Here is a 23,217-nt window from a genome sequence, read left to right as displayed (position 1 = left end):
AAAGAACTGCACATCTATTTTTGAAGCTGATTTGTCTGTTCAAGGCTTGCTAGCACTTTATCCATCTCAGTACTACTTCACTTAGTAAACAAATGCAGTTGCCATAATTGCTGCATATGTGTCTGTGTTCCCTTCTAGGTTATATGTTTTTGAAGTTAGAAACTATATTTATATCACAGCCCCTATGTATAGCACAATATCCATTGCTAATTCAGATTGTGTTTTAAGATATGAGACAAAATTTAAGACTTTTATTATAGTCATAAACATCTAGCAAACCAACCAGAAAATAAAAGCTAATTTTCAATTGGTTGGCCAAGAACAAAAAAGAGAGGAATACCTAGTGCAAAACCATATCTCTAATAACTACTGTTGGATTTAGAGCACACACATGCTAAACTTAGTTTAAAATATCTTCTTATCAAAGATTTGAGGTTGAACCTGAAAAAATTATATCAGAAGTGAAAATAATTATGTGGTCTGACCAGCCTGGATCACACAAAGTAAGTGTACACTGTATATAAAGTAGATAAACTACGAGGTCCTACTCTATAGCACAGGCAACTATATTCAATACCTTGTAATAACCTATAGTGGAAAAGGATCTGAAAAAGAAATATATATATATATATATATATATATATATATATCTGAATCACTTGGCTGTACACCTGAAACACAACACTGTCAATCAACTATACTTCAAGTAAAAAACAAAACAAAACAAAGTAAGTGTAAAGGGAAGTATAGTTTTATAAATTCACCTCTGATATCCAATGGACCAACTGAAAGACAACAGAAACTACAACTTTCTAGGAGACAGGACATGGCTAGCAAACCAGGCCGTTACCCTCGGTAATGGTCATACCTGCCAAAAAATATACAGACTAGCCTGCATTCATGAATACATAGGTATTCTTCACTTATCTGGCATTATTAGGCAATGAGGTATTGTATGTTAGGAGAAGTTTTTTTTAAATGACAAATTTAAGAGGAGTTATTTTAACCTTCACTTGGTAATTTTTTTCTAAAATTAAGAAATGTATCCACTGGTGTATCTAATGTTTCCGTGATAACTCGGGGTCATCAGTTCAATCAACGTTTGCATGAATAATGCAAATGGAAACAAGACAGGCATGCTTAATGAAACTGAAAATGACATAGCACTGGCTGGAATAACTGATGAGAGAGCAAGAAAAAAACAAAAATGAAAACAAACCGTGATCAAGAAACAATCGGTCAAGTTCTGACTTTCTGTACTTAGTTTCAAAAAGAGACACCACAAATCCCAGCGAGAGACTCCAGCAGCATTAGCTGTCTTTCTCCTTTGTTTCCACCTTCCTTTCCTTTTCCTTCTACCCTAGATTGTTCCAGGAAATGTTTATAGCTGCTTCCAAGACAAATGCTAATACTTACTTTCTCTCACACAAACTTCACAATATGTCACGTGATAAATAGTGTGGAGGTAAAAGACAATTCATCACAGGGACATCTCCCATGAAAATAAAATGAGAAACTAGCTTCTAAACATGCAGAGAGAAGGGCGTGGTGTCAGGCACTAATTTCCTTGCAAATTCCTCTCCATTTCTAATAGACGTTCTTATTTACCAAGATCCCTTTTTATTGGTGTCCTATTCCAGACTGCTCCACTCCGCCCATCCTCATCCTGTAAAATACATTCACACTCTTTTGTGACCCTACCTATTTGCCCATTAAATAATCAATCATAGAACGGTCGGAATTAAATATAACGTGAAATTAAAATACTGGAGTCACTTGGAGGGTTTAAGCAGCTCCACCAGAACATACTGGACATGGATTTAAAGAGGCTGTGTGGGACTTGCTCTTGTCCAAGTTCTTTCTCAAGGAGTATCTGAAATAAGCCTAAATTCAGAGTTAATCAGATTGGCCTGCTTTCTCAGGTGGACTGGAATTCATTGCTCTTTCCCCTCAACTCCCTGATGTCAGTGGCACTTTCCAGAGATGAGGTGGACTTCTCTGCCTACTGCAGAAGCTCAGTTCCCCTGGGGCCCATTCCCTGTCTGAATCCCACACTTGAGGCCAGGTGCCACCCTTCCCAGAACATTCGTGGTCTCATTTCAGTTTTTGACCTGCTCAGATTGAGTCCCTGTAGACTCTTTCTCAGCTTGAAACCTGCTCTTCAACCCCTTTCCCTGACCTCGATGGTTACCTTCCTACTTTAGGTCTCAGGTGCTTTAGCTATAAAATGATATAGTTGCCCTTAATTCTAAAGTCTTCTTTCTAAAGCTCTACAATGTGGTGGCTCCTTGAAAATGTTTCTCTTTGCTGGTTTTAATTTTGTAGTGAATTAAAACCACAGCTACTCTAAAAGACGGTATGTTACATTGGATAAGGGAAGTGTGTTTTTGTAGTTAGATTAACAGGGATGGAAGACGACTTAGTATGTTTTAAGATACTCATGATCCATTCTCGTGAGAGTCAGGGGAAGAAGGGGAAGGGAGTTAATAAAATACCAAACCATTGTGACAAATTAAGTTATCAAAGATGTAGCTGATTAGTTACTACTTGAATAAGCCACACATATCCAATTCAAGTTTTCCTTTATTTTTCTAAGGAGGGATCCCAGTGAACTGAATCCCATGTTCAGGAACTCCACGTTCAATGGCTTAGTCTTTAAAAACTGTTATGTTGCTGGAAGAAGAAATATTTCCCATCAAGTCCTAATTGATGTTTAGCTATCACGCACATTTGAAATAAATTTATTACTTTGCCTGATCTCAGTGTAATACATTCCAAAGGGGCAAAGAGCACACGAAAATTTATGGAGTCTCCATCTTCTACACTAAAGTGTGCAATAAATTACATAATATTGGGCCGTGAAATTCACAAGCTATAGAAACCACACCATTAGCAATGTATACAGTGGTAAACAGCAGGTAATGATAATGATATAAAACAAAATAGACTGTGTATGTTGGCACTGCTGCCAATAAAGCAATCATTAAATGCATTCATATGCATCTATGCTAGGTAAGCTCTTTGAGGGCAATTGCTATGAATTCTACATACCTGTCAGGATATTATATAGAGCCCAGTTTCTATGGCCTTTATTCAGAGACGCTGAGAAACGGTTACTGTGGGTAAATTCAGACCTTTTCTCAATATAGAATTTGGTCAACATGCATTCTGAACAGCAAAATTTCACACTGCTTTCAATTTTCCTACAGTACTTGCCACCTCAACAAATGCAGGATTAAGTAGAATGGATTATAAGAAGTTAGAAAGGAAAGATGGAAGAAAAGAAGGAAGGTAGAAAAAAGTTGCGTATGGAGTACATCAACATTTACGTAAAGAGTGGACCTAAAACTAACCTGAGGTTACCCTAAACTATTAGCATATGATATAGAAGCGTAAATGAAAAAATAAAAAAAAACAGCAAGGAAAACTCAAAGATTCTTTGTTTTTTCACTTTACTGCATATACACGTCCGTCTTAAATAATCTATATGCTTATATCCAATAAGAGAGCATTGTTTTGCAAGGCTATTTGGGTTCTATCAGCATGTAAAGGTCGGACAACTCAACTTTAGCAGAGTTAGCCTTCAGGTGAATAATTGCTTCTTTCAGGTTGTGAGCATTTCAATTTTCCAGAAATGTTTCCCAAAAATTAAAAACTAAAAGAGTCCTAGGACAGCATCCTTTAGAAGTTTTATAGTATCAAGTTTTTTGGAGGAAGAGTATCCTTGTCGATTATCAACACAATGATTCCAAGCAGGTCAATTTATGCTGAGAATATTATATAACAGAACCCACTTCACCTCCATTATACTGACAATGATCTTCCTTACTTCAACCTTGTGCTTCTTAGTAAAGTTGAAAATACTGAGCCAAGAACAGACAGTGACAATGCCAGAGACTCAGATGTACCTATAGGTGCCTTCAGACAACATCAGCCACCCAGGCTAAAGTCCTGGTTTTAAAACATCCCAACATGAATGAATCTCAAAAACCATATGCTGAGCAAGTGAAGCCAGATCAAAAGGGCACCTACCATATTATTCAACTTACATGAAATTCTAAACTGGGCAAAATTCATCTCTAAAGATAAAAATCAGATCCGTGGTTGCCTTGGGGTGGGAGATGGGGATACTTTTGCAAAAGCCTAGGAGGAAACTTTCTAGGGTTTTAGAATTGTTATCGATCTTATGGGGGTGGTAGTTATACAAATGTGTACATTAATTAAAAGTCATTGAACCGTTGACTAAACATGTCTGCATTTTATTGTGTGTAAATGATACCTTAATAAAGTTGATTACAAAATGAACCAAAAACAAAACAAAGAAGAAGAAAAACCTCTCAAGACCTCAAAGGAAATACACTGTTTTCTTCCAGGGTACCAGATTGGAAATGAGGCACTGGTCTGTTCTACCCTCAGATTATCCCGAGGATTATCTAGTCTATTTGAAAGCACTAGAGTCCCCTATCAGAAAAACTCACCCCATGTTTAATTACTTTGATTTCTTCTCTGCCTCTTCTCCCACACGGTGAAGTCATTTACGGAAGAAAAACCAGCTTTTTCCAACTTTGCATCATCACATATTCTTTCCAAAGCTACTACTTATGGAACAAAATTTGGCTACACTTTGTAAAAATCTAGTTTTTTGAGCCTTACAAATCTTAACAGTTAACCTATTGCCTCCTTTGGAATTTGGAAAAAAAATTATTTTGAAAATGAATAGCTGAGATTTGACATTTTTGTGTTTTGTGATTTTCTCTTCCCCTAAGAGAGAAGTGAGTAGGAATGAGAAACACATACATAAAGAAAAAACAAATTATCTTGCTGCCTTTGCATGGTTATAATTTATAGGAGGCCCTTTTCAACAATAATCTATTATCAGAATCAATAAAAATAATCTCCATGAAGGCCAGGCCAGGATATTTGTCTCTTTTTCAGCAGATTGCAATACAAACCACATTCATGGATAGATATGCTTCTTCATGATCTTTGTAATACTGTAACAGCTGACCATTTCCTCATGCCTCTTCACCTTAACTTAAACCTGGTTTTTCACTAATGACCTCACATTTCCTTCTCTATCACTTGGTTGTCGGCCTCTTTTCCAACTCCAACTCCAACTCGCATTTCACTCTGGAACCAAAGGAAGACTCACACCTTCCTGCTTTTTAGTGGTACCTCAAGGTCATTAACATATTGTGATCAACCTGAAGAACAGCCAGTCAATTGTTATTGCAGAGCCATCTGAGAGTTTGTAGCTCTAAAAATTAACTAAGGACCACATTTGTCAAAAATACCCTAGTTTAAGATTTTGGTAATATAGCAACAATAATTCCGAAGTCATTTATGACGATCAGTGTGGGAAGCACCCTCCTTCGGGAAGATCCTTTGCCATACAATACACTTTCCCTGTCAGGTAATAAGGAAGCACGGCCGTGGAAATTAAACTTTTGTGGAAAGAAATACTTGGCTTCGAGAAGGCTTGAAGTTCATACATTTTCCTTGAATTAGATTCCCCATTAATTACATTATCCACAGAGAGGTAATTATCAGAATTATGTAAGCAATTAAGGAGATGCTACTCCACATTCTTTCAGCTTGTTGACCTTTCTCACTTTATTTCATGTGGCTATCTGAAACATCAGTGATTTACATGTCTTTCTTTTTTTTTAACAGATTTCTGTGTGTGTGTGTGTGTGTGTCCCCATGATGAAAACATCATTAAAATAAAATATCATGAATAGACTCTTAAGAAGCAGAGTCTACTTAAAGTCCTGGAAAATGTGAAAGCACTAATATTCATGGACAACTCTACACTCTGAACGCTACTCCAAATTTTATTGATCTCTATTTTGTCTAGGAGTTTTTCAAATTTTCTACCATGATCATTTGTTAGTTTTATAATTACATAATAAAGGCATTACATCATACAATCTTTTGTTATCCATTGCAGTTTTAAAACTATTCCTTTCCTTGTCCTCAGCAGATATGTCATAGATTATTAGTACACAAGCAAAGACTTTCAATGTAACAGTACTTTATAGTGAGAAGAACTATACTGAGCTATCTCTATCCTAAGACAATGCACTAGGAAAGCACTAGGAATTCTTAAGCACTAGGAATACAGAGAGAATCAAGGGGCAAGTTCCTTGCTTTCGAGTAACATAATCATTATAGCAAATGCTTAAATAGCACTTAGTATATAACTCACCACAGCAGTCTTATTATACTCCTTTTAAATCGGTGAGCAGAGGAAGCCACAGGGAAGTCATAGGGTAAAGCCAGAATTTGAACCTAGGTAGACTAGTACACTGTCCACGGCTTTAACTACTATGATAAATATATATATATATATATATATATATATATATATATATATATATATATAAGTCATATATATATATATATAACTTCAAGTATTCTGAAGTTACAAAACACTTATCTACCAAAACTCAAAAAGGAGCACACAAAATTGCATAGAAAATAAACATGTAAAAGGTCATAAATAAACCACAATATAACCTGCTCCACATAATATACTGATTGCAGTGTCCTGGGCCTCTCCCATCCTTAGGTAGCTGGAAATTACAACAAAATAATACTTTTCACTTTTGGAAGCCACACTATCTCTCATACCAACCAACTAATTACTTCCTTATAGAGAATAAGAAATTAACCTGAATATCAGATAAAAATATATATATATAGCATTACTGATGTAGAATCTTTATTTAAAGACAATAACTTCAATAGCAGAGGGAACTTTACCACTGCAGGCTTCAGATAACCTCTATATTTCTCAGATTTTATGCTAAATCATAAAATGCCATATTGTGTCTGAAGCTATTTTTTCAATAGTCCATTTTCTTAAATGGACTAGCAAAGCAGTAAATACTGAGGAACATTTTGGCTCCCAAATCCTAAAGCCATTCTGATTATGCCTGGGTCATCATGGGGACATCATCGGAACTACCAGAGGACTGGCAGAAATACCAGTGGTCTAGCCAGCTTATAAATTAGAAATTATACAGAATCCAATTTAATTTTTTGTTAAGTAATTCCTATGAGGTTTTTGGGATGTCAGTGTAAAGTCCTTTGATGTGTAATCTTTATCCATTAGATAGGGAACAATGTCAATCCCCATCATAAATACGGTCCCAATCTGACACTGAAAATCCACTGTAGGGCATAGGACCTGCAAATAGGATATGAATCACACACATCCATCCACTCATTCAGACAATCCACAAATATTCATTTTTAAGTCTACTATATGCCAATAATGTACCGGGCTCTAAGATGCTAAACCATGCTAAATGCTGAAACAGACATACTCAGTTCTGGCTCTCCTGGAACTTATGACCTACAGAAGTGCCTTCATTGTAAATGGTCAGGACTCAGCCAATGCTATTATCATCAGCAGGTGACCAAATGATAGAGCCTGCTTTCTAAACAAGCTCCACACTCTTTGCTTTCAACATTTTTGCTTTCCTTCAAGCCACATAATCCAGTGGTCAGTTTCTCCCAGTTAGTGAGGTTTGGGGAAAATGTACCCAGTGAACAATTCCTTGTGGCCTCACTCCTTCCTCACACTCTCCTCTGTGCTCTTGAGCTAAAGAGACCTGGATTCAAGTCACTTGCTCTAACCTTATTATTTTAAAATAGGGCTGCTCCTGCTTTGAGGATTTCCACGGGATCAACACAGTAGCAAAGCAGCACTGAATCAGAAGCAGGTAAATTTCAAAATGACAGCTCTAAAAATATCCACTCTCCTTTTGTTCTCCTCCTATCCCTTTGCTCTGAACACCTCTGCTCTGAGGCTTTGCCTTTACCCTTCTCTGATTACTGCTCCAAAAGGGTTTCCAAGAACCGGGAGTATTTATGGTTTCACTTGCTCCCAAGTCCTTGGTGGGAAAGGATGCTTGCTTTCTGATTCTTACTAATTCCACACTCACATTGTTAACACAAAAATCATCATTTAAAAAAAAATTTCCTCAGCTTCATATTTCATCTGGGCCAACACTGAAAGAATATTTTCAAAGAAACAATATCCTCTCTCCTTTGCTCTTCTGAGTTTCACGTTTTTACCTCCAGTCTCATTTTCAACCCTTATTACGGGATGCATCACCAAAATAGAAGAAAGTTCTTTCTGCTTTCCCTGTACCAGCCAATTATTCTACTTTGTTCTGTCTCTAACGAACAGAATGCGAAATCAACACAAAGCCTGATTATGCGACCTCTTCCAAGGGAAAGGTCTGAGAGTTGTCTATTTACTAATGAAGCTCAGTGTGTATTAAGGGTTGACTGAAGCAATCATCAGGAATTTTCATCCCTTAAATTAATGTTTTCCACCAGATGCACATCGTTCATTTCAGATAATATAACTTTTAAGTTCAGGATACAACTGGACAAAAGAAAAGAAAAAGAAGTAACCAACACAACACTTGCAGTAATAACACAGTAACAGCTATCATCCTTCCCTGAGGAATTCAGCCTACTTTATGGACACAATTTAGTACAAACTCATAAGAAAGCTAACAAAGCCCAAAACCACTTCACAAGAGTGTAGAGAGGTAAAGGTCAAAATTTATTACTGCCAGGCCCAGCAGACAATGGCACCTACCGGAAAGAGCACAGGACGGGAAAACCTGGAAGCCTGTGCTCCAGTTTTGGTTATTCCTGTAAGCATTGGTATGATCTGAGTGAACTCAGCCTGCCCTGCTTTTTCCGTTTATAAAAACCTACATCATCCTCTCATTAGAACGAAATGCCACATCTGAAAAGTTGCAGATCTCTTTAGGAAAGAAACAAAACTCTTGTTTCTAACCAAAATGGAATAATTCAGTCAATGGAGACATAATAAAAAGCTGCCATAAAGCAACTGTTTACTTGAAATCTATCTTTTGTGGTGTATTTATATGGGTAAGGAGTGTAAGGATATCATAAGTAGAGTTACCAATTCTTCCAGAAATCAAGGTCATTGAGTTCAGATTCCAACTTTGACCTTGACCCAGGCTTACAGAGATGTAACATGTGCCAATACCTCATATCCACCATACATGGGAGAAACAAGGTATGCAGACAGATCTTCTTCTAAGTATCCCATATGTAGTGGTTTTAATACAGGGTCTCAGATTCGTTGCCATTCTTCACATCCAGATGTGGGCATTTCCCCTTGAATTTGGGCAGGCTTTCCATGGCTTCAAACAGTAGAGCAGGGGTCAGTAAATTATGGCTGCTGGGCCAAATCTAGGCCGCTACCGGCTTTTATAAATGAAGCTTTATTGGAACACAGCCATGTTCCTTAGTATATGTATTGTTTGTGTCTGTTTTCACATCACAGCAGCGGAGCTAAGTAGTTGCAAAAGAGACTGTATGGCGTGTAAAGCCTAAAATATTGACCGTCTGACACTTTATGGAAAAACGTCTCCAACGCCTGCAATAGTATAAAGTGATGCTATGTAACATCTAAGACTAGGTCATAAAAGGTCATGCAGCTTTTGCATGATTCTCCTGGAATGCTTCAACCCTGAACGCTCATTCTTGGGATACTCTATCTTGAATCCTAACTACCACGTTATGAGAAGTCCAAGCCACATGGGCAGCCATCTATAGGCACTCCAGGCAACAGTCTTTGTTGGGCCCAGTCTTCAAGTCATCCCATCTCAAGGGCCAGACATGTGAATTAAAATTATCTAGATGATTGCAGCCCCAGCCATTTGAATCCCCATGAGCTGAGGTTTCAGACATCAGTCACAGAGTAGAGACAAGCCATCTCCTCTGCGTGCTGTTTGAATTGCTGACCCACAGAATCTGGGCACATATTAAAATTTTTGTTTATTTCACCACTAAGTTTGGACTTCTTTATTATGTAGCAATAGATAACTACAGCACTGTGTCTGTACACAGGAGATCTACATTTCACAGAGCACATACTTTTAGATGTGAATGTTGACTGCTCAATTTCTAAGAAGAACGTATACACACATATAGGTACAAAATAGTTATGTATATGTAAATATTAGACCTATATAAACTAATCTATATTATCCATAAAATGAGGGGCCCTTGATAATGGCTAACATTTCTTTTCGGTATTTATTGTGTTCCAAGAACTGATAAATTCTTGCATTGTATGAATTTTCTCTTTTAACCCTCATAGCAACTCGCTGAGAGAAGTAATGTTATCTCTATATTATAGATGAGAAAACTGAGGCAAAAACAGATAACATGCTCAAGAGTACTCAACAAGTAAATTTTAGAGTCAAGATTGGAACCCAAGTTCTCAAGGTTTAGATCCCTTACTCTTAGTCACCAAGCTATATACTGAGTAAGGAGATGAAAGCTGAAGCCATTACCTCATGCTCAAGAAGGTAGACAGAAACTTAGCAGGCATGGTTGAAAGAAAACAGGACTTGGAGTCGTAAGTCCAGAGCCTGAGTTATGAAATGAATTCTCCTCTCATCTAGATATAGGTTTGTTTTTAGAAAATGAAAAAGATCACTGCATGTTTTGATGGTTAATTTCTGTACTTAATGATTACAAAAGAATGGAATTTTACCAGGGAGCTATTTTGCAATGACATAACTTATTGATTCAAAATCAAACCTTTATTATAAATTCTTGATTCAAAAGCAAATCTTTATTAAGTCTCCGTTGCATCAGAAGTCTTTCCCATTCTTCATTTCTTTTAAAACCCTTTCCTGTCTACTCTTGGCCAAAGCTTGAAGCCTAATTTAACATTTGGAAATAAAATAATGAAATAGTCATAACACAGCAATTCCAATGCCTACTGAAATGGAAGCTCTAAATAATTTTTCAGATAATTTAGGAAATTAAAAATATTTACATCATAGATGCAAAGAGAGAAGTTACTTGTGTAATAAAATAAATGGTGAGACAAAAAGTTTCTGGTCAAGTAGATTTGTTTAAATATGAACACTAATTTCAGCTCTATCCCGGTGCTAAAACCCAGTGACAGGTTGCATACAGTTTCTAAAGGGATAGTTCAGTGCATTGGGTCAAATTCATGCCATAAAATGTGGTATTATTAGTAGTACTAGAAGACAGAGTGTGACTGTCTTCTTTGGGACATAGATAAAGACCCCAAGTTAGACAATATCAAGCACAAGTTATGTAGAATAAGATATGATCTCAGTCTTTGGAACATGTCATCCAGGATTGAACAAGAGGTAGATTTATTATGAAGTACATGAAGCCAGAGACAGTAAGCAATGAGTGGTAGTTGGTTAAAATAGACAGGTTTTAGAAGTAGAGGCAGGGATGTAGAAAACAAACTTAGGGTTACCAGGGGATTGTGGTGGGGAGGCTAAATTGGGAGATTGGGGCTGAAATATACACATTGCTATACATAAAATAGATAACTAATAAGAACCTGCTCTTCTTATTAGCACAGGGAACTCCACTCAATACTCTGTAACGGGCTATTTGGAAATGACTCTAAAAAAAAATAAAAGTGGATATATGTATATGTATAACGGATTCACTTTGCTGTACACGTGAAATTAACACAACACTGTAAATCAACTATATTCCAATAAAATTTTTTTTTAAAATAGGTTTTAAGAACCATAGTCAGGGAGCAGTGTGGATTGGAAAGACCTGGCAAGAAATATTTCTGCATCCTCAGACAATGCTCCCCAAGCTGGCTATTGCAAGGGTGAGCATTTAAGAGATCTTTGACCTAAGGAGGACAGGAGATTAACAATCAACCCCAATGTGCATGAATTATTCTCCTCTGTGTTATCAGAAATCAGATGGCATCCTAGAGCAAGGGTCAGCAGATCTTTTCTGTAAAGGGTCAGATAGTAAATATTTTGGATTTTGTGTACCATACCTCTCCGTTGCAACTGCCTATCTGCTGCTGTAGCACAGAAACAGCCATGCACCATACGTTAATGAATGGGTGTGGGTGTGTTCAAGCAAAATGTTATGTACAAAACCAGGAGTCAAGCGAGATCTGATCAGTGGGCCAGAGTTTGCGGACCCCAGTTCTGGGTCAGTGTTCACAGCTGAATGAGTCATGAGGCCTTAAGTTCCAGTTCTCATTGTACTACTTTCTACCTGGGTGAACTTGGGTTCATCCTTTTATTTATATGGGCCACTATATTAGTCAAGCTTCTCCAGAAAAACAGAACCAACAGCATGTGTATACAATGTGCCCATATATATTGATAGATATAGATATCAATATTGATACCTAGATCTATATCCATATCTATATAAAGATAGAAAGAGAGAGAGAGAGACTTTAAAGAATTGGTTCACACAATAATAGAGGCTTGGTCAATTCAAAATCTGCAGGTTAGGCTGTCTAGAGACTCTAGGAAGAGTTGCAGTTCAATTTCTGTAAGTCTTCTGGTAGAATTCCTTTTTGCGACAGGGAGGTCAGTCTTTGTTTTATTAAGAGCTTCAACTGATTGGATGAGGCGCACCCATACTATGGAGGATAATCTGCTGTACTCAAAGTCCAACACCAATTTAAATATGAATTTCATCCAAAAACACCATCACAGAGACTACCCTGGTGGCGCAGTGGTTAAGAATCCGCCTGCAAATGCAGGGGACACAGGTTTGAGCCCTGGTCTGGGAAGATCCCATGTGCCGTGGAGCAAATAAGCCCGTGCACCATAGCTACTGAGCCCGTGCACCTAGAGCCCATGCTCTGCAACAAGAGAAGCCACCGCAATGAGAAGCCTGCACACCACAACAAAGAGTAGCCCTCGCTTGCTGCAAATAGAGAAAGCCCACGTGTGACAATGAAGACCCAACGCAGCCAAAAATATAAATAAATAAATAAATAAATAAATAAATAAATAAATAAATAAATAAAATTGTAAAAAACACGAAAACACCATCACAGAAATATCCAGAATAATATCTGACCAAATAACTGGGCATGGTGGCCCAGACAAATTGACATAGAAAATTAACCACCTAAGCCATAGTTTTGTCATCTTTTACTGAGAAATTTGACTTATCTGAACTATTTTGATAACTAGAAGATACCGTCTAGAGGTAACACCCTCAGGTTTTTACATGGTAGGCAGCAGAGGGAAAGAGCCCATTTGTCCAGTCAGATGACACCTAAAGATAAAATTCTGTCTTCTCTTTCCAACCCACAAGGATGAATGCCAAAAATACATCACTTATATCTGCTTTAGCTAACATAGGATAGGTCTGGAACAGACCTATGCTCCCAGTAAGCCTCATGAAATGCTATTTCATTAAGGGGAGACTTTACTTGCTAAGATTAGAAGCAAAAGAGGGTGGTGGATGAAACACTGCCCAAGGATATAAGTTCATGCAAGGAAGCAGGAGAGAGAATGGGTATCCGAAGATGTGCGCTCTAAGCCAACACTAATTCCACAGCATCAGGTTATAATTCAGGGAGCACAACTGCTGGGGTTTTTTTCCCCCTCTTTTTTTCCCCCAAAGAGGGACAAATCAAGCATACTGACAAAGGAAGAGCATTAGTCACCACAGATAAATTCCTTTTTAGAGGTGATCTTGCAAATAATTTGGCTCAGTGTAGACTATGATTTGGTTCCAAAAACCATAAGCTAGAGCATTTCATTCCAGGTCCCTCCTCAAATATCCATGATAGGTAGAAATTTGGCATCAGTAGTCCTTGAAATCTCCCCAGGTGATTATAATATGCAACCAGGGCCGAGAATCTGGAGATGTAGAGAGAATTTAAATTGAACTTTAGTTAAACAGTAAAACGAGCTCTGACTCTACTGGCTGGAGCTAGAAAAGGGATATGCATTTACTGGGATGAGAAGATAAAGAAAACCAGGGAGTAAATCAAATGCTTTACACCTGTGCTTAGCTAATTGTTACTCAGATAATTCAGACAATCTTACAGCACCTGAACCCTGAAATTCCTTAGTTCTGTTTAAAAAAAAGTAACTCTTCAAGTAACTGAACTCTGAGAATCATGTAAATCATAAAGAAAAAGAAGAAATCTTATTTTTTGAATTAGTTGATTTCATATATACTGTTTCACTTTCATGATGTTAACTAGTTAGCTTTCTTTCCATTTTATGTTTGAGGAAAGTAAGGCTTTAAAAATCTCAGTCATTTTCTCAAGGTCACTTGTTAAGGGTGTGGTAGGGAGCATAATGTCTCCTAAAAATGCCCTCACTCTAATCTCTAGAACCTATTAATATGTTACCTTACATGGTGAAGAGGACTTTGCAGATATGACTGAAGTTATAGACCTTGAGATAGAAAGATTATCCTGGATTACCTCATGGAACAAATCTAATTGCATGAGTCCTTAAAAGTAGAAAACCATTCCCAACTGTAGAAAGAGAAAGAGAGAGATGTCCTAATAGAAGCAGAATCAGAGAGATTCAACATTTTGGGTTTTGTAGGTGGAGAAAGGGGACTCTGAGTCAAGGACTACAAGTGACCGCTGGAAGCGGATAAAGTCCAGGGAACAGAAACACCCCTAAGAGCCTCCAGAAAAGAATGTAGCTCTGCCAACACTTTTTTTTTTCTTTTTTAACCATCTATACTGGAGTATAACTGATTTACAATGGTGTGTTAGTTTCTGCTTCATAACAAAGTGAATCAGCTATACGTATACATATATCCCCATATCTCCTCCCTCTTGCATCTCCCTACCACCCTCCATTCCCGATCGCACCCCTGTATGTGGACACAAAGCACAGAGCTGATCTCCCTGTGCTTTGCGGCTGCTTCCCACTAGCTATCTATTTTACATTTGGTAGTGTATATATGTCCATGCCACTCTCTCACTTCATCCCAGATTACCCTTCCCCCTCCCTGTGTCCACAAGTCCACTCTCTATGGCTGTGTCTTTATTCCTGCCCTGCCCCCTAGGTTCTTCATAACCATTTTTTCTTTTTTTTAGATTCCATATATATGTGTTAGCATACGGTATTTGTTTTTCTCTTTCTGACTTACTTCACTCTGTAGGACAGTCTCTAGGTCAATCCACCTCACTACAAATAACTCAATTTCATTTCTTTTTATGGCTAAGTAATATTCCATTGTATATATGTGCCACATCTTTATCCATTCATCTGTAGATCCTGCCAACACTTTTACTTTACTCAATTGAGACCAATGTCAGACTTGTAAGGTAATCAATTTACATTGTTTTGAGTCACTATATTTGTGGTAATTTGTATGAAAGCAATAAAAAACTATTACAGGGGTCCTACAGGAGCCAGGCTATATATTTATACTTAAGTATTTCTGAAATGAATTTAACCTTGTGATTGACAGCAGCAACAGCTTCCAAGGGATCCCACCACACACCTGAGGCAAAAGCAGCCTAATACAAAGCAGTGACAGCAGCAGGTCACTGCCCCACACTTGGGGTAGAGGGGGACTTGATCTACTGTAGCAGCAGCATAGCCTGAATGGGAACCCATCCTCCTGTGGCACTAGTCCCATTAACATTAGTCTAATCTGCTAGCACCTGCTGCGCCAACAGGCCCAACATATACAAACCCTCCAACTCAGCAGCATTAAGTGAGCCAGACTCAGGGTTTCCTGAAACTCATATCCAATGGCACTGGAAAGCCCAGATATCACCTAATGTTATGAAAACATAAAAAAAAACAATAACAGAAGACTGGGAACTTCAGAAAGAAAAGGGGAACAATGGAATGGGTGAAAACAAATGGGGTATATATAAGAGAATATCATTAGCCTCATGAGTTTCTTAAATACTATATAATGGTCAAAGCAAATATTATGACACCATCTGATGTGGTTCTCAATGTAGAGAAAGGAAATACTACAGAAAATCATACTTTAAAACTGGGGAATATTAAGAGACTAAATGGAAGTAAAATTTTGGAACTTCACTTGAAGTAATAAAACACTGATTCCAGTAGGCTATGGTAAGTTACATATGTATACTGTGATGCCAAAAGTAACCACTAAGAAAACTATACAAACAGTATACACAAATGATTATAAATAAATTAAATTAAAATGGACTTATTAAAAAATGTTTAAGTAACCCACCAGGCAAAATAAGAGAAACACAGGATTGAGAAACTAAGGTAAAAGACAAAACAAAAAATAAAATGGTAGACCTAATCTTTAACATAGCAATAATTACATTAACTGTAAATGATCTAAATAACCAAGTCAAAGACAGAGATTGGAAGAGTAGATTAAAAATTCACAAGCATGATCCAACTATATACTGTCTATAAGAAGTTTACTTTAAACATCATGATATAGGGAGTTCAAAGTAAAAGGAAGATAATGATATATCATGTGAATGTTAATCAGAAAAAGTAGGAATGGCTATATTAATATCAGATAAAGTAGACTTCAGAGCAAAGGAAATTATTAGGGGCAAACAGGGTCATTACATAAAGATAACAGGAATAATCCACCTAGATGACCCAATGATACAAAATGTGTGTGCACCAAACAACAGAACTTCAAAATACATGAAGCAAACACTGAAAAAAAGTAGTAAAAGGAGAAAATTTTAAATCCACAATTATTATTTGAGACTTCAGCACAGCAATTTATAGAACTACCAGAGAGAAAAATCAGCAAGAATATGGAAGAAATGAAAACATCATCAATCAATAGGATATAACTGACATTTAAAGAACACACTCAGTAACAGCAGAATACATATTCAAGTGTCCATGGAATATTCACTCATATACTATATACTGGGCAATAAAAAGAACCTTAGCAGATTTAAATTGTAATGTGCCTAAGTGTTGGATGCTAAGACTCAGAGGTTTTCTTATTTCTTTCATTTATATATTCATAAAAAATTAGCAGATTTAAAAGAATTAAAATCATAGAGTATGTTCTCTAGCCATAATGGAATCAGACTAGAAATCAATAACAGAAAGACAACAGGAAAGTCTTCAATCACGTGAAAACTAAACATCACAATTCCAAATAACTCATGGGTAAAAAAGACAGCAGCAAGGAAATATTTTTTAATGCATAGAATAAAAGGAAATGGAGATATAACAGATCAAAGTTTGCAGAATGAAGTGAAAGCAATGCTGAAAGGGAAGTCTATAGCACTAAATTGGGAAAGAAAGTGTTTCAAAGCAATAATCTAATTTTCTATATTACAACAGTAAAAAGGGAAGAGGAAAAAACACTAAACAAGCAGAAGGAAGGAAATAATAAAGATGAAATAGAAATCCATGAAACTGAAAACAGGAAAATAGGGGGGGAAAATCAATGAAACAAAAGGCTGGTTCTTGGAAATAAACAATCTAATCAATAAAGATCTAGCAAGACTGATAAAGATAAAAAGATGGATGGCACAAACCACAGATATCAGAAATGCAACCAGGGATACCATGGCATATCCTGCAGGTTAATAAGGGACAAGTTGTTATGAACAAGTCTACACTATAAATTGAAAAATGTAGGTGAAATGGGCCAATGCTTCTACACTCAAAACTACCAAAACTCAGCCAAGATGGAATAGATAATCTCAATTTTCCTGTAACCATTAGAAACACTGGTTTTTCATTTAAAAACTCCCAAAAGGAATATTCAGGTTTAGATGTTTCACTTTTGCCCAAGACATAAAGAATTAACACCAATTTTACATGATTTGATAAGAAATAGAAGTAGAAGGAACAGTTCCTAATTAAATTTATGAAGCCAGTATTACCTTGATACCAAAACCGGACAGGGATATGATAGAAAGAAGAAAACTACAGACCAATATTTTTTATGAAATTGGCTGTAAAAATCCTCTGCCAAATATTAGCAAATTAAATCCAGAAATATATAAAAAGAATAATATACCATGACCAAGTGGCATTTATTCTAGTTATGCAAAGTTGGTTAAATATTTGAAAATCAAACAATATTATCCACCATATCCAATAGATTAAAGGGAAAAGTCATGTGATCCTATCCAATAATGCAGAGAAAGCACTTGACAAAATCCAATCTCATTCATGATTGTAAAAAAAGAAGAAGAAAGAACTCCAAGCAAACTAGGAATAGAAAAGGAACATACTGAAACTCATAAAGATGATCTACAAACAACCTATACCGACATTATATTTAACTGTGAAAGACTGAATGCATTCTCTGTAAGATCAGAAACAAGGCACGGATATCTGCTCCCACGACTTTTATTAAATATATTACTGGAGGTTCTAGTAAGAAAATAAAGCAAAAATAAATAAATACATACATTTAAAAGTTAAATTTTTAAAAAGTTCATTTAAAAGATAAAAGGACTATTCCTACTATGTTGAATAGGAAGGAATATATCCTACTGAATGTTGAAGAGTAATATATCCTATTATATTGCCTAAGGAAAAGTAAAACTGTCTGTGTCTGAAGAGGACATGATAATCTAAATGGAGAAAATACCAAGGAATCCACAAAAAGCTTGAGAAATAATATTAGTTTGTAAATGTTTTAGAGTACAAGATCAACACAATTTTATCACATTATATATTAATAACTAATGTGTAGAAGCTTAAATTAAAATATGTGATGCCATTTACAACTGACCTAAATAAATACTTAAATACAAGCCCAATAAGACATTTATAGGACCTCTATACTGAAAATTACAAAATGCTGATGAAGAAAAAATTTAAAGTCCCAAACAAATAGGGAGACATACCTTGTTCATGGATTAGAAAACACAACATAATAAAGATGTCAATTCTCCCCAAGTTAAGAGGCTTAACACAATTACTCTTAAAATGCCCTCAAGGTTTTTGCGGATATAGACAAGCTTTTTCTAAGATTTATATGGTAAGAAGAGGCTGAAGAATAGCTAAAACAATTTGTAAAGGAAGATTAAAATGGGAGGAATTAATCCACCCAATTTCAAGACTTTGCAGTAATTTTGGAGGGTAGATACATAGATCAATGGAATGGAATAGAGAACCCAGAAATAGACTGACATAAATACATTTAACCTGTTTTTGACAGCAGTGCAAAAGCTATCAAGGAAGAATAGACATTTCAAAAAATGGTACTGAAACAGTTGGACATCCCTCGACAAAAACAAACAAAAAATGAACCTTAACCTAAACCTCCACACCTTACACAAAAATTAAATCAAAGTGGATCATAATCTTAAATGTAAAAGCAGGACATTTTTAGAAAAAAAAATAGGAGAAAATCTTTGGCATCTAGAACTAGGTGAATAATTCTTAGACTTGACACCAAAAGTATGATCAATAAAAGCAAAAACTGATAAATTGGATCTCATCAAAATGAGTTAAAAATGCTTCATAGAAGATCCTTTTAAGTGGATGAAAACTCAAATTACACAGTGGGAAAACATATTTGAAAATCCCATATGAGACAGATGACTTGTATCTATAATATACAAAGAACTCTCCAAACAACTTAAAAAAATCCAACTAGAAAATAGGCAGAAGACAGGAACAGACATTTCATGGAAGAGAATATACGCATGGCAAAGAAGCACATGAAAAGATGCTCAACATCATTAGCATTAGGGAAATGCAAATTAAGACCATAATGAGATATCAGAGAATAACTAAAATTATAGTGACAACATCAAATGCTGGTGAGTACGTAGAAAAGTTATATCACGTCACTGGTGGGAAAATAAAATGGTTTAGCCACTCTGAGAAACAGCTTGACAGTCTCTTTTAATCCTAAAAGTAGATTCACCCTACAATGCAGTAATTGTACTCTTGAGCATTTATCCAAAAGAAACAAAAACTTAATTAAGTTCCCACAGAAACTTACACATAAATGTTCATAGCAGTTTTATTTATAATAGCCAATAACTGGCAACTACCCAAATGTCTTTCAATGGATGAATGTTGAAACAAATTGAGATAAAATCTTATGATAGAATACTACCGAGCAATGATAAGGAACAAATTATTAATATATGCAAACATTAAAATGAACTTCAAGGGAATGATGCTGAAGAAAAAATTTTTAAAAGCCAATCTCCGAAGATTAAGTAATTCATGATTATGTTTACATATTATTCTTAAAATAACAAAACTGTGGAGATGGAGAACAGATTAGAAGTTGCCAAGGGTTAGAGATGGGGGTAGAAGGTACAGTGGGGAAACTTTGTGAGGTTTTTGTGGTCCCAGTACAAATAATACAGCACTCTTGGTTTTAATCCCTAAAGATTTTTTAAAACAATTCCTAATAAGAGGTGTCCAGATAATTAGCAATGGCAGCAGATTACAGGTATAGCTCCCCAACATGACAACTTCAAAAGAGATTGTACTAATTCAATGCATATGTTAATGTTAAAAAGGCCAGTCACAGTACTTAAATGGTATATATCTTAACGATATTATCCTAAGTATCTAGCTATACCAGATGGACTAGCAGGATTTTCTGTACATTCAATCTTATTTAAGACAGGAAATCTTATAATAAGAGAGTTAAAAAAAGAAAAAGAAAAAACAACACACCTCAACTCATAGGAAGATGAGGTGAAAAAAGGAGCAGTGGTTCAAAAGCTTAAGCAGTGGCACCTAAATTTGGCTGCATATTAGAATCATCTGAAGCACTTTTTAAAAACCCTCACACTGACTGTTGGTCATCCTAGACCAATAAAATAACTTTAAATCTCCTCAGACGATGCCAGTGTCTAGCCAGAACTGAGAACCAGCAGACTAAGCAGAAGGGGATGTTTCTACAAAGATTTCTTAACAATAAGTCCTTTCACCCAATCAGATTTACCTTCCCACAAAGGGGTAAAGAAGGCTAGATGTTGTCCATACTTGCTTAGCTTTAATTAGCACTTGTGACTTGCCCAAATCCTAGATCATGTTTCCCCTAAATTTCATGTTATTCCCTAAGTTTTTCAAATCCAGGGCTAAGGGGTTTGCCAGGATGAGATTTTAAGTGTTCACACAGGGGAAGTCCCTGGCAAACCAGGACAGCGGTCACTCTACATTGAATTGTAAAGTATCCTAAATAACCCTGCCACTGCTCCCAGATACTAGTCTGTGCCAACCAGTGGAGAAAAGGCATTCTCCATTACTACCACGGCAAATGCTGCTGTACTTGCCTTGGCTACTCCCTATCTTTTCCAGGCGTCACTCCCCTTCACCTGCTGGTGGATGCTTTGGCAGCTGACAATGCAGATATTTTCAAACTTTAAGGTGAATAAAAATCATCTGGAGGGCCAGTTATAACAGAGATCACTGAGCCCCACTAGAGTTGCTGATTCCATAGGGCTGGGATAGGGCCCTAAAACTTGAATATCTGACACATTATCAGGGGACGCTGGTAAAGCTGGTCAGGTTGTTACCGAATGCAGGTTCGTGTGTCTGAAGCACAGTGAGGCCAAACAAACCTAAAGGTTGGAGTCTGGAGAAGAGAAAGGTTTATTGCAGGATCGAGCAAGGAGAGGGGTGGTCCGTGTTCCAAAACCCCTGAAATCTCCAAAGGATTTCAGCAAAGCATTTTTAAAGGCCAGGTGAGGGAGGGACATCCCAGGGCATGTGATCAGCTCGTGCACAATCCTCTGATTGGCTGATGTTGAGGCCACAAGGCAGGTAACATTATCCATCCTTAGGTGCCAGAGGGTCTGGGGGCTACGTGCTCATGATCATCAAGGAGTTCATTTCTTCCATTGGGTGGTGGTTTTTAGCATCTGAAAACTCAAGAAATATGCCTGAGATACTATTATCTGAGTACTTCAGAGAGAAACTACAATAGAGGATATGGGGGATGGGTCTGTCCTAGGAAGGCCCCATAGGGTACTGCTTAGTTACAAGGTGACCATACTTTGAGAACCACTGCTCTAGTGGCTTGGAATGTTAAGAAAGCAATGGAAGAATCCTTTCCCAGATCTAGATTCTAGTATCACCAGCTATTTTGGTGGGAGGAAGGGTAAGTTTTGTCCTTGCTTGGACTTCTTGTTCATTTATATCAAAGCCTATTTGAGGCAGTGCGTTCGGCAGTCCTGCAGATCTGTCTTTTGCTTCAACAGTGTTTGGAATGAACAGACCCAGGGACGCTCCTTGCTCCAGCCCCCGACCACCTTCCAACCTTTCTTCCTTTCGCAACCTTTGGAATCAGACACTCAGCTATCCTCAGCCTCCAGGACAGGCCAACACCAGTTTTTGAGCTTAGCTCCTTATCACTGATCAACCACGAGTTCACAGGTTCGTCAGAATTATTCCACCGAGGTGGAGGCCGCCGTCCACCGCCTGTTCAACATGCATCTGTGGACACTTACCTCTCTCTGAGCATCTATTTCGACAGCAACAATGGGACTCTGGACAGTATGGGCCACATTTTTCGCCAACTGGCTGAGGAGAAGTGTGAGGGCGCCCAGCGCCTCTTGAAAATGCAAAACCAGTGCTGCGGCCGCGCCCTCTTCCAGGATGCGCAGAAGCCTTCTCAGGATGAGTGGGGTAAAACCCAGGATGCTGTGGAAGCCGCCATTCTTAGGGAGAAGAATCTGAACCAGGCACTAACGGATCTGCGCGCCCTGGGTCCTGCCCGTGCAGACTCCCAGTTCTGTGATTTCCTGGAGAGCCGCTTCCTGGAGGAGCAGGTAAAACTCATCCAGAAGATGGGAGACCACCTGACCAACCTCCGCAGGCTGGCTGGTCCGCAGGCTGTGCTGGGCGAGTATCTCTTTGAAAGGCTCACCCTCGAGCCAAACAGGAGTCTCTGAAGTCCAGCCGCGTCTGAGGAGACCCTCTGGCGTCAGAGCTTCTGCCTGAAGCCCCGCTCTGCAGCCACTAGGCAGCTTTGTAACCGCCCTGGAGCCCTCTCCCAAGCCTTGGACCAAATGGAAACAATAATGCTTTTTGCAGAAGGAAAAAAAAAAGCCTATTTGAAATACAAACAGAATAAAGTGAAAAAAAGAAATATATACATATATTCACGTTCTTTTAACATATGAATTGCCCCACTTTATCTGTGTGAAATAAGTTTGTTCCCATTATTGGGCTGGTTCTCAAGCTTTGCTGCTCGTTTGAATTACCTAAAGAGCTTTGAAGAAAAACATTGGTGTCTGGGTCCCAGCCCCAGAGATTTTGATTCAGTAGGTCTAGGGAGGAGCCTGGGCACGGGAAGGTCTCAGAGTTCCCCAGGTGATTCTAATGTGCAGCAACTTTGTGAACCACCTCTTGGCTTCAATGCAGCTAGTCATCAGATATTAAATCTAAGACACATGGACTACTAGTGCGTGAGCTCTGTCGCTAGGTGTATTCCATTTTCTTT

The 23,217-nt window shown here is 37.5% G+C and overlaps 1 pseudogene across 1 annotated transcript; it reads left to right on the top strand.

Moving 5' to 3' along the window:
- The first annotated feature begins 826 nt into the window (after window positions 1-826).
- Window positions 827-22,832, top strand: LOC308611261 (ferritin light chain-like; annotated as a pseudogene). Its single transcript has 2 exons — window positions 827-855; window positions 22,142-22,832. The product of its transcript is annotated as a ferritin light chain-like (transcript).
- The last annotated feature ends 385 nt before the right edge of the window (window positions 22,833-23,217 follow it).

The sequence above is a fragment of the Mesoplodon bidens genome (assembly GCF_964165515.1).
Source record: "Mesoplodon bidens genome assembly, contig: HAP1_SCAFFOLD_426, whole genome shotgun sequence".
NCBI lineage: Eukaryota > Metazoa > Chordata > Mammalia > Artiodactyla > Ziphiidae > Mesoplodon > Mesoplodon bidens.
This window is presented reverse-complemented; position numbering and strand designations above follow the sequence as displayed.